The following is an 11,187-nucleotide window of genomic DNA, read 5'->3' on the forward strand; positions in this document are numbered from 1 at the left end:
TGTGCTGTTTTTTTGTCATGTCTTGTTTAAGGCATTCCCAAAAATATGTATTTCATATACACTGCTCAAAAAAATAAAGGGAACACTTAAACAACACAATGTAACTCCAAGTCAATCACACTTCTGTGAAATCAAACTGTCCACTTAGGAAGCAACACTGATTGACAATAAATTTCACATGCTGTTGTGCAAATGGAATAGACAACAGGTGGAAATTATAGGCAATTAGCAAGACACCCCCAATAAAGAAGTGGTTCTGCAGGTGGTGACCACAGACCACTTCTCAGTTCCTATGTTTCCTGGCTGATGTTTTGGTCACTTTTGAATGCTGCCGGTGCTTTCACTCTAGTGGTAGCATGAGACGGAGTGTACAACCCACACAAGTGGCTCAGGTAGTGCAGCTCATCCAGGATGGCACATCAATGCGAGCTGTGGCAAGGTTTGCTGTGTCTGTCAGCGTAGTGTCCAGAGCATGGAGGCGCTACTAGGAGACAGGCCAGTACATCAGGAGACGTGGAGGAGGGCAACAACCCAGCAGCAGGACCGCTACCTCCGCCTTTGTGCAAGGAGGAGCCCTGCAAAATGACCTCCAGCAGGCCACAAATGTGCATGTGTCTGCTCAAACGGTCAGAAACAGACTCCATGAGGGCCTGATGTCCACAGGTGGGGGTTGTGCTTACAGCCCAACACCGTGCAGGACGTTTGGCATTTGCCAGAGAACACCAAGATTGGCAAATTCGCCACTGGCGCCCTGTGCTCTTCACAGATTAAAGCAGATACACACTGAGCACATGTGACAGAGTCTGGAGACGCCGTGGAGAACGTTCTGCTGCCTGCAACATCCTCCAGCATGACCGGTTTGGCGGTGGGTCAGTCATGGTGTGGGGTGGCATTTCTTTGGGGGGCTGCACAGCCCTCCATGTGCTCGCCAGAGGTAGCCTGACTGCCATTAGGTACCGAAATGAGATCCTCAGACCCCTTGTGAGACCATATGCTGGTGCGGTTGGCCCTGGGTTCCTCCTAATGCAAGACAATGCTAGACCTCATGTGGCTGGAGTGTGTCAGCAGTTCCTGCAAGAGGAAGGCATTGATGCTATGGACTGGCCCGCCCGTTCCCCAGACCTGAATCCAATTGAGCACATCTGGGACATCATGTCTCGCTCCATCCACCAACGCCACGTTGCACCACAGACTGTCCAGGAGTTGGTGGATGCTTTAGTCCAGGTCTGGGAGGAGATCCCTCAGGAGACCATGCGCCACCTCATCAGGAGCATGCCCAGGCGTTGTAAGGAGGTCATACAGGCACGTGGAGGCCACACACACTACTGAGCCTCATTTTGACTTGTTTTAAGGACATTACATCAAAGTTGGATCAGCCTGTAGTGTGGTTTTCCACTTTAATTTTGAGGGTGACTCCAAATCCAGACCTCCATGGGTTGATCAATTTGATTTCCAATGATAATTTTTGTGTGATTTTGTTGTCAGCACATTCAACTATGTAAAGAAAAAAGTATTTAATAAGATTATTTCATTCATTCAGATCTAGGATGTGTTGTTTAAGTGTGCCCTTTATTTTTTTGAGCAGTGTATTTAAACTCAGGCCATGCCTTATTGAACCAATTGTGTCCCTGTTTAAGGTTGAATTGTGTTACATAGTTGGGCCACATTCTGCGACTTGCCTTTTCATCCATATTGTATCCTCTCATTATCTTGCCTAGGCTGGCATACATTTCTTCTTCTCAGACCAAACTTTAGCTATAGCTGTTAAACAACTGACAGAGCCAGACCTGCATCTGATTAAAAAAGGGTAGAGGGTCTAAGTTGAGAGGGACAGGTTCATTTCCATCCTGAGGTACAACAATCTTTATTGCACCACCACAAACATTTGATTAGTTGGATCCTCTGGATAATTATGGCTTTTCCATGTATTCTCAGAGCAAGGTAATGTACACAGAGTTGGGTGCCATTGTTTTGTAAGTATGTGCAATGGCCTAGACACTCATAAGTGCAAAAAGTGTGGAACAGCATTACTTAAATAATTTAATTCCAGACTAAAATCCTACACCTGAATCAATACATCAGTCAATGTATTTAATATTTGTAGGCTGGTGTTTAAATACCCAAATCTCATGTAACTCAATATTTTTTTTAGTGAAAAGGTTTATTGATATACATAGACTTAGTGCATTTTATGTTAACAAAAGTCATCGTAGACTGAAGAAAATAAACATCTACATCTACATCTAAACCATTAAGATCTGAATTACTGGGAGGCTTTGCGGAGAGAGGCTGTAGTTCCATACCTACGGAAGAAGGCCACTTCTTCTTGCTGTAGGTAATCAGGAACGATAGCAGAACTTAAATACAGAAGAACTAAGCAGCACTCCAGAACATTTCGGTATGGATATTTCTGAACTGGGAAAGCAAGAATATTAACAAAAAAACAATGGTGGCAGGATTCACTATGCAGAAATCGCTCTGCCATTTCCTGGTTGCAAAAATTCTAATAGTTTGCCTAATTTCAGTTTGCGACAGAACAAGCCAGTGTAGTGCAGTGAATCATTGTACTCATCTAAACCGCTGTGAAATATATTTTGCATAACCAAAAATATTGTATTTTCAGCTGGTGTAAAAGACGCAAAAACTAAACTTAAGAACGGGAGGCATAGATATAACGCACATAGAACAGATCTACAGCTTATTAGACTTGCTTTCAATGAGTGACAGATCTATAACTCATATTTCTATGTGAATTTGGTCTGGTCGCCCAATCGTTACATACTGTATTCCAGCTTTAAGTAGGGTTGCAAAATTCCGGGAATGTTCAGTAAATTCCCTGGTTTTCCGAAAATCCTGGTTGGTGTATTCCGGATTTCCTGTTTATTCCCTCTTAATGCCGATAATCCTCCAACTGGGATTTCGGGAAAACCAGGGAATTTATTGAAAGTTCCCGGAATTTTGCAACCTTAGTTTTAAGTAAGAGACTCTTACTTTGACAGTCTGGAATTTCAGCCAGCTCTTTGTGTTGCTCAGAAACGATGGCGATCAAGGAGGGTAGGGATTCAGTGTCAGCTCTGAAAAACAAGATCGCACATGAACTCAAGACATCGATAGCTTTCACTTTCACCAACTACAGTGAGCTACAAAAGTATTGGGACAGTGGCACATTTTTGTTGTTGTTTTGGCTCTGTACTCTGGATTTGAAATTATACTTCAATAATGATGAGTGAGAAAGTTAAAGATGCACAAATATCATATCCCCCCCAAAAATGCTAACCTCCCCTGTTATTGTTATTAGTGAGAGGTTAGCATGTCTTGGGGGTATGATGTAATAATCATTGCGTGCTAGGAATATGGGACCAAATACTACACTTTTTACTACTTTAATACACATAAGTGAATTTGTCCCAATACTTTTAGTCCCCTAAAATAGGGGGACTATGTACAAAAAGTGCTGTAATTTCTAAACAGTTCACCCGATATGGATGAAAATACCCTCAAATTATTTAATTTTTTATTTCACCTTTATTTAACCAGGTAAGCCAGTTGAGAACAAGTTCTCATTTACAACTGCGACCTGGCCAAGATAAAGCAAAGCAGTGCGATAAAAACAACACAGAGTTACATATGGGGTAAACAAAACAAAGTCAAAAATACAAAAGAAAAAATATATACAGTGTGTGCGAATGTAGTAAGTTATGGAGGTAAGGCAATAAATAAATAGGCCATAGTGCAAAAATAGTTACAATTTCGTAATTAATACTGGAATGATAGATGTTCAAAAGATGATGTGCAAATAGAGATACTGGGGTGCAAATTAGCAAAATAAATAACAATATGGGGATGAGGTAGTTGGGTGGGCTAATTTCAGAATGGCTGTGTACAGGTGCAGTGATCGGTAAGCTGCTCTGACAACTGACTCTTAAAGTTATTGAGGGAGATAAGGTCCAGCTTCAGAGATTTTTGCAGTTCGTTCCAGTCATTGACAGCAGAGAACTGGAAGGAATGGCGGCCAAAGGAGGTGTTGGTGTTGTGTCGAGAAAACGTTGCTAATTATGCTGTGAGACCAAGGAGAACCGCTGATGCTGTATTTTCATCATAAAGGTTTATTCATAACAAAGGGTTACAGCGTCGATTTACAGATACCTGCAGATATCTGGAGAATAATCGCCCCATCTCAAATATGATTATTCTGTCTTCCTTTGTCTTAACTGTGGTATATATCCTATGTAATCTGATATGGGTGTTCCCCTACAGACCAATCACCTGTCTCCACACAACAGACTTCCTCTGTTCTATGGGGTGTCCCCCTAAAACTACTCCCCAGATGCTCCCTCTAAGCTGAATAAACCTCCTCTCAGGTTCCATTTGAAAACGTTAGCAAAGTCATAATTCCTCAGATACTACATTGGCTTTGGGGATGACCAATGAGATATACCTGCTGGAGCGCAGACTACGGGTGGGTGTTGCTATGGTGACCAGTGAGCAAAGATAAGACAGGGATTTGCCTAGCAGTGATTTATAGATGACCTAATAATAGATTACCTAATAATAATTATATAATAATGGCGCCGGAGAAGAAGGCTGCCGTTTTACAGCCCTCTAACCAATTGTACTATTATGTGTGTTTTTCCGCGTTATTTGTAATTTATTTTGTACATAATGTTTCTGCCATCGTCTCTTATCAACAAAAATAGCTTCTGGATATCAGGACAGCGATTACTCACCTTGTATTGGACGAAGATTTTTTCTTCAACGGGGCGGCCGCGAAGGATATCCTACAGACACCCGACAAGGCCCAAATCCCCGTCATTCGCATGAGGAAGAGACGGAGATATCGTGGACGTAGGTCGGGGTGCCTTGTAAGGATCTGACGGCGAGCGAGTAAACTGCCGCTCCCATCAATCCTATTAGCCAATCTTCAATCATTTGAGAATAAATTGGATGACTTAAGATTACGGTTATCCTACCAACGGGACATTAAAAACGGTAATATCTTATGTTTCACCGAGTCGTGGCTGAACGACGACATGTACAACATACAACTAGCGGGCTATACACTACATCGGCAGGATAGAACGGCTGACTCCGGTAAGACAAGGGGTGGCGGTCTGTGTATATTTGTAAACAACAGCTGGTGCAAATAATCAAATAATAAGGAAGTCTCTAGGTTTTGCTCGCCTGAGGTAGAGTATCTTATGATAAGCTGTAGACCACACTATTTACCAAGAGAGTTTTCATCTATATTTTTCATAGCTGTCTATTTACCACCACAAACCAATTCTGGCATTAAGATTGCACTGAATGAGCTGTATAAGGCCATAAGTCAACAGGAAAACGCTCATCCAGAGGCAGCGCTCCTAGTGGCCGGGGACTTTAATGCAGGGAAACTTAAATCAGTTCTACCTCATTTCTACCAGCATGTGAAATGTGCAACCAGAGGAAAACAAACTCTAGACCACCTTTACTCCACACACAGAGATGCATACAAAGCTCTCCCTCGCCCTCCATTTGGCAAATCTGACCATAACTCTATCCTCCTGATTCCTGCTTATAAGCAAAAACTAAAGCAGGAAGCACCAGTGACTCGGTTAATAAAAAAGTGGTCAGATGACGCAGATGCTAAGCTACAGGACTGTTTTGCTAGCACAGACTGGAACATGTTCCGGGATTCTTCAGATAGCATTGAGGAGTACACCACATCAGTCACTGGCTTCATCAATAAGTGCATCGATGATGTCGTCCCCACAGTGACCGTACGTACATACCCCAACCAGAAGCCATGGATTACAGGCAACATCCGCACTGAGCTAAAAGGGTAGAGCTGCCGCTTTCAAGGAGTGGGACTCTAACCCGGACGCTTATAAGAAATCCCGCTACGCCCCTCCGACGAGCCATCAAACAGGCAAAGAGTCAATACAGGACTAAGATTGAATCGTACTACACCGGCTCTGACGCTCGTCGGATGTGGCAGGGCTTGAAAACTATTAATAATAATAATAATAATAATAATAATAATAATATGCCATTTAGCAGACGCTTTTATCCAAAGCGACTTACAGTCATGCGTGCATACATTTTTTTTGTGTATGGGTGGTCCCGGGGATCGAACCCACTACCTTGGCGTTACAAGCGCCGTGCTCTACCAGCTGAGCTACAGAGGACCACACAGACTACAAAGGGAAGCACAGCCGCGAGCTGCCCAGTGACACAAGACTTCCAGACGAGCTAAACCACTTCTATGCTCGCTTCGAGGCAAGCAACACTGAAGCATGCATGAGAGCACTAGCTGTTCCGGATGACTATGTGATCACGCTCTCCGTAGCCGATGTGAGTTAGACTTTTAAGCAGGTCAACATTCACAAGGCCACAGGGCCAGACAAATTACCAGGACGTGTACTCCGAGCATGTGCTGACCAACTGGCAAGTGTCTTCACTGACATTTTCAACATGTCCCTGACTGAGTCTGTAATACCAACATGTTTCAAACAGAGCACCATAGTCCCGTGCCCAAGGACTCTAAGATAACCTGCCTAAATGACTACTGACCCGTAGCACTGACGTCTGTAGCCATGAAGTGCTTTGAAAGGCTGGTCATGGCTCACATCAACACCATTATCCCAGAAACCCTAGACCCACTCCAATTTGCATACCGCCCAACAGATGATGCAATCTCTATTGCACTCCACACTGCCCTTTCCCACCTGGACAAGAGGAACACCTACGTGAGAATGCTATTCATTGACTACAGCTCAGCATTCAACACCATAGTGCCCTCAAAGCTCATCACTAAGCTAAGGATCCTGGGACTAAACACCTCCCTCTGCAACTGGATCCTGGACTTCCTGACAGGCCGCCCCCAGGTGGTAAGGGTAGGTAACACCACATCTGCCACACTGATCCTCAACACGGGGACCCCTCAGGGGTGCGTGCTCAGTCCCGTCCTGTACTCCCTGTTCACCCATGACTGCATGGCCAGGCACGACTCCAACACCATCATTAAGTTTGCCGACGACACAACAGTGGTAGGCCTGATCACCGACAACGATGAGACAGCCTATAGGGAGGAGGTCAGAGACCTGGCCATGTGGTGCCAGGATAATAAGCTCTCCCTCAACGTGATCAAGACAAAGGAGATGATTGTGGACTACAGGAAAAGGAGGACCGAGCACGCCCCCATTCTCATCGAGTGTAGTGGAGCAGGTTGAGAGCTTCCTTGGTGTCCACATCACCAACAAACTATCATGGTCCAAACACACCAAGACAGTCGTGAAGAGGGCACGACAAAGCCTATTCCCCCTCAGGAGACTGAAAAGATTTGGCATGGGTCCTCAGATCCTCAAAAAGTTAAACAGCTGCACCATCGAGAGCATCCTGACTGGTTGCATCACTGCCTGGTATGGCAACTGCTTGGCCTCCGACCGCAAGGCACTACAGATGGCAGTGTGTACGGCCAAGTACATCACTGGGGCCAAGCTTCCAGCCATCCAGGACCTCTATACCAGGCCGTGTCAGAGGAAGGCCGTAGAAATAGTCAAAGACTCCGGCCACCCTAGTCATAGACTGTTCTCTCTGCTACCACATGGCAAGCGGTACCGGAGCACCAAGTCTAGGTCCAAAAGGCTTCTCAACAGCTTTTACCCCCAAGCCATAAGACTCCTGAACAGCTAAACATGGCTACCCGGACTATTTGCATTGTCCCCCCCACCCCTCCCCACCCCACCCGCTCTTTTACGCTGCTGCTACTCTCTGTTTATTTTCTATGCATAGTCACTTTAACTCTACCCACATGTACATACAGTGGGGGAAAAAAGTATTTAGTCAGCCACCAATTGTGCAAGTTCTCCTACTTAAAAAGATGAGAGAAGCCTGTAATTTTCATCATAGGTACACGTCAACTATGACAGACAAATTGAGGAAAAAAATCCAGAAAATCACATTGTAGGATTTTTTATTAATTAATTTGCAAATTATGGTGGAAAATAAGTATTTGGTCACCTACAAACAAGCAAGATTTCTGGCTCTCACAGACCTGTAACTTCTTTTTTAAGAGGCTCCTCTGTCCTCCACTCGTTACCTGTATTAATGGCACCTGTTTGAACTTGTTATCAGTATAAAAGACACCTGTCCACAACCTCAAACAGTCACACTCCAAACTCTACTATGGCCAAGACCAAAGAGCTGTCAAAGGACACAAGAAACAAAATTGTAGACCTGCACCAGGCTGGGAAGACTGAATCTGCAATAGGTAAGCAGCTTGGTTTGAAGAAATCAACTGTGGGAGCAATTATTATGAAATGGAAGACATTCAAGACCACTGATAATCTCCCTCGATCTGGGGCTCCAAGCAAGATCTCACCTCGTGGGGTCAAAATGATCACAAGAACGGTGAGCAAAAATCCCAGAACCACACGGGGGGACCTAGTTAATGACCTGCAGAGAGCAGTGGCGGCTCCTGAAGAAATTCTCAGGAGGGGCAATTTTTCTGATGATTTAGGTGACCTACACACATTTAAAAAAAGATATGTCCAGCAACAACATGAAGACAGGGGCAGCATATAAGTCAATACCAGAAGCATTTATTGACTGATCTGGGGAGATGGATTCCAGTTTCTGTGACAGATTATAAATAATCTCTGATGCCTTTGTTATATTAGCTTTTGGTTGAATGTACTGTCGTAGTAAATATATAATGTTATAGCTTGGTCTGACTAAAATCTTGTGCATGACCCATTTTGTGTTGGGCGTTTGTTTTCAATCAATGCTGTTCCTATCCTATAACAATGGACAAAAGAGTCCTATCTTGTCAGCCTTGTCAGCAGGTGGCCAAGGACAACACCCACGCCATAGGTCTCTCAGTTCTTCCAACTCACGAGTTCTTGCTCTGAGGACACACACACACACACACACACACACACATCATCACTGATAACACACACACACACACACATCATCACTGTTAAACACACACACACACACACACAAAAATCCCCTCTCTTTAGGCTGAACATTTGAAGACAGAGAACCCGACTCAGAGCCAATGCAACAGTGGAGGGGACCTCGCCCAACTCATCAGGACCAATCAGAAGATCAGAACTACTAGATTCAACCTACATCATTTATTGTATAAAATGTCTGCACACAATGTTTTCGGGGCTCTCTTCAGATAGCTCCCTAAGAGTTTGACGAACGAGTCCGTGCACGCGATTCCAGATATCTTTACCTCTGAATAAACTGCCTTTATTATACCATATCCACCCTGTCCAAAGTCTCTACTTGGTCTCAGTTCTCCAGTAAACTTGTGATTATCAACAGTACACAACGGTAACAAACAATTGGGGGAACTCACGGGGCAGATAGTAAGGTCGCAGTGACACAGAAAGCAGTTCAATGTCGGGGGTACAGAGTCGCTCTCTTACCAGGATCGATTTTCCCTGTGACTGTCAGATCGCGGTCCGCTCTGACCAGGGTGAAGCCGGCCGGCTCCACTTCTCTGTCCGGGACTCTGTCATCCAGCCAAGTCTCCCAGCTGTATTGGATTCCGCTGCCAGCAGTGTTTTCATTATTTAGTCCGTTCGTAGCGGGTATGTACACGATCAACAAGATCAGTCCAAAACCCACCACTGGAAATCCATGGTTGGCAGAATGTTTGTAAACTAAGTGTACAAATTAAAAACATAAAATAACGCCACTAAGTGTACAAATTAAAAACATAAGATAACGCCACACTGCAGGTCGCAACAGAGACGCTGCTAGCCGCTATTTTCTTAGTTACGTTCATGGTTACGTCACGTATGACGACAGCGTAAGTGCAAGCCCACAGACACCCATAGAGATTGTATTGAAAGCTTTGAAATTTGAAAAAAATAGATTTTACATGGGAGTCTATGACAGACTTCTGGGCGATTTTCAACATGACTGAAATCGCCCCAAAAACGGGCGGGGCCATTTGAAGCACGACTTTAGCCTGATTTGACATTTAGTGGCAGTCAGATCAGATTAGAACACTGATAACTACTGTTGCCGTGATATAATTGATTAGAAAAAAAATCCCTTCCTTTTCCCGTTTGGCAGTGCGTCGCCCATATCGCCCTATTGAACACACCGCCCCTGGCAGAGAGTTGGGACCAAAGTAACAAAGCCTACAATCAGTAACACAGTATGCCGCCAGGGACTCAAATCCTGCAGTGCCAGACATGTCCCCCTGCTTAAGCCAGTACATATCCAGGCCCGTCTGAAGTTTGCTAGAGTGCATTTGGATGATCCAGAAGAGGATTGGGAGAATGTCATATGGTCAGATGAAACCAAAATATAACTTTTTAGTAAAAACTCAACTCGTCGTGTTTGGAGGACAAAGAATGCTGAGTTGCATCCAAAGAACACCATACCTACTGTGAAGCATGGGGGTGGAAACATCATGCTTTGGGGCTGTTTTTCTGCAAAGGGACCAGGACGACTGATCCGTGTAAAGGAAAGAATGAATGGGGCCATGTATCGTGAGATTTTGAGTGAAAACCTCTTTCCATCAGCAAGGGCATTGAAGATGAAACGTGGCTGGGTCTTTCAGCATGACAATGATCCCAAACACACCGCCCGGGCAATCAAGGAGTGGCTTCGTAAGAAGCATTTCAAGGTCCTGGAGTGGCCTAGCCAGTCTCCAGATCTCAACCCTATAGAAAATCTTTGGAGGGAGTTGAAAGTCCGTGTTGCCCAGCGACAGCCCCAAAACGTCACTGCTCTAGAGGAGATCCGCATGGAGGAATGGGCCAAAATACCAGCAACAGTGTGTGAAAACCTTGTGAAGACTTACAGAAAACGTTTGACCTGTGTCATTGCCAACAAAGGGTATATAACAAAGTATTGAGAAACTTTTGTTATTGACCAAATACTTATTTTCCACCATAATTTGCAAATAAATTCATAAAAAATCCTACAATGTGATTTTCTGGATTTTTTCCCCCTCATTTTGTCTGTCATAGTTGACGTGTACCTATGATGAAAATTACAGGCCTCTCATCTTTTTAAGTGGGAGAACTTGCACAATTGGTGGCTGACTAAACACCTTTTTAACCCACTGTATTACCTAAATTACCTCGACTAACCTGTGCCCCCGCACATTGACTCTGTACCGGTACCCCCTGTATATAGCCTCCCTACTGTTATTTTATATTACTGCTGCTCTTTAAT

This window comes from Coregonus clupeaformis, chromosome 9 (genome assembly GCF_020615455.1).
Source record: "Coregonus clupeaformis isolate EN_2021a chromosome 9, ASM2061545v1, whole genome shotgun sequence".
NCBI lineage: Eukaryota > Metazoa > Chordata > Actinopteri > Salmoniformes > Salmonidae > Coregonus > Coregonus clupeaformis.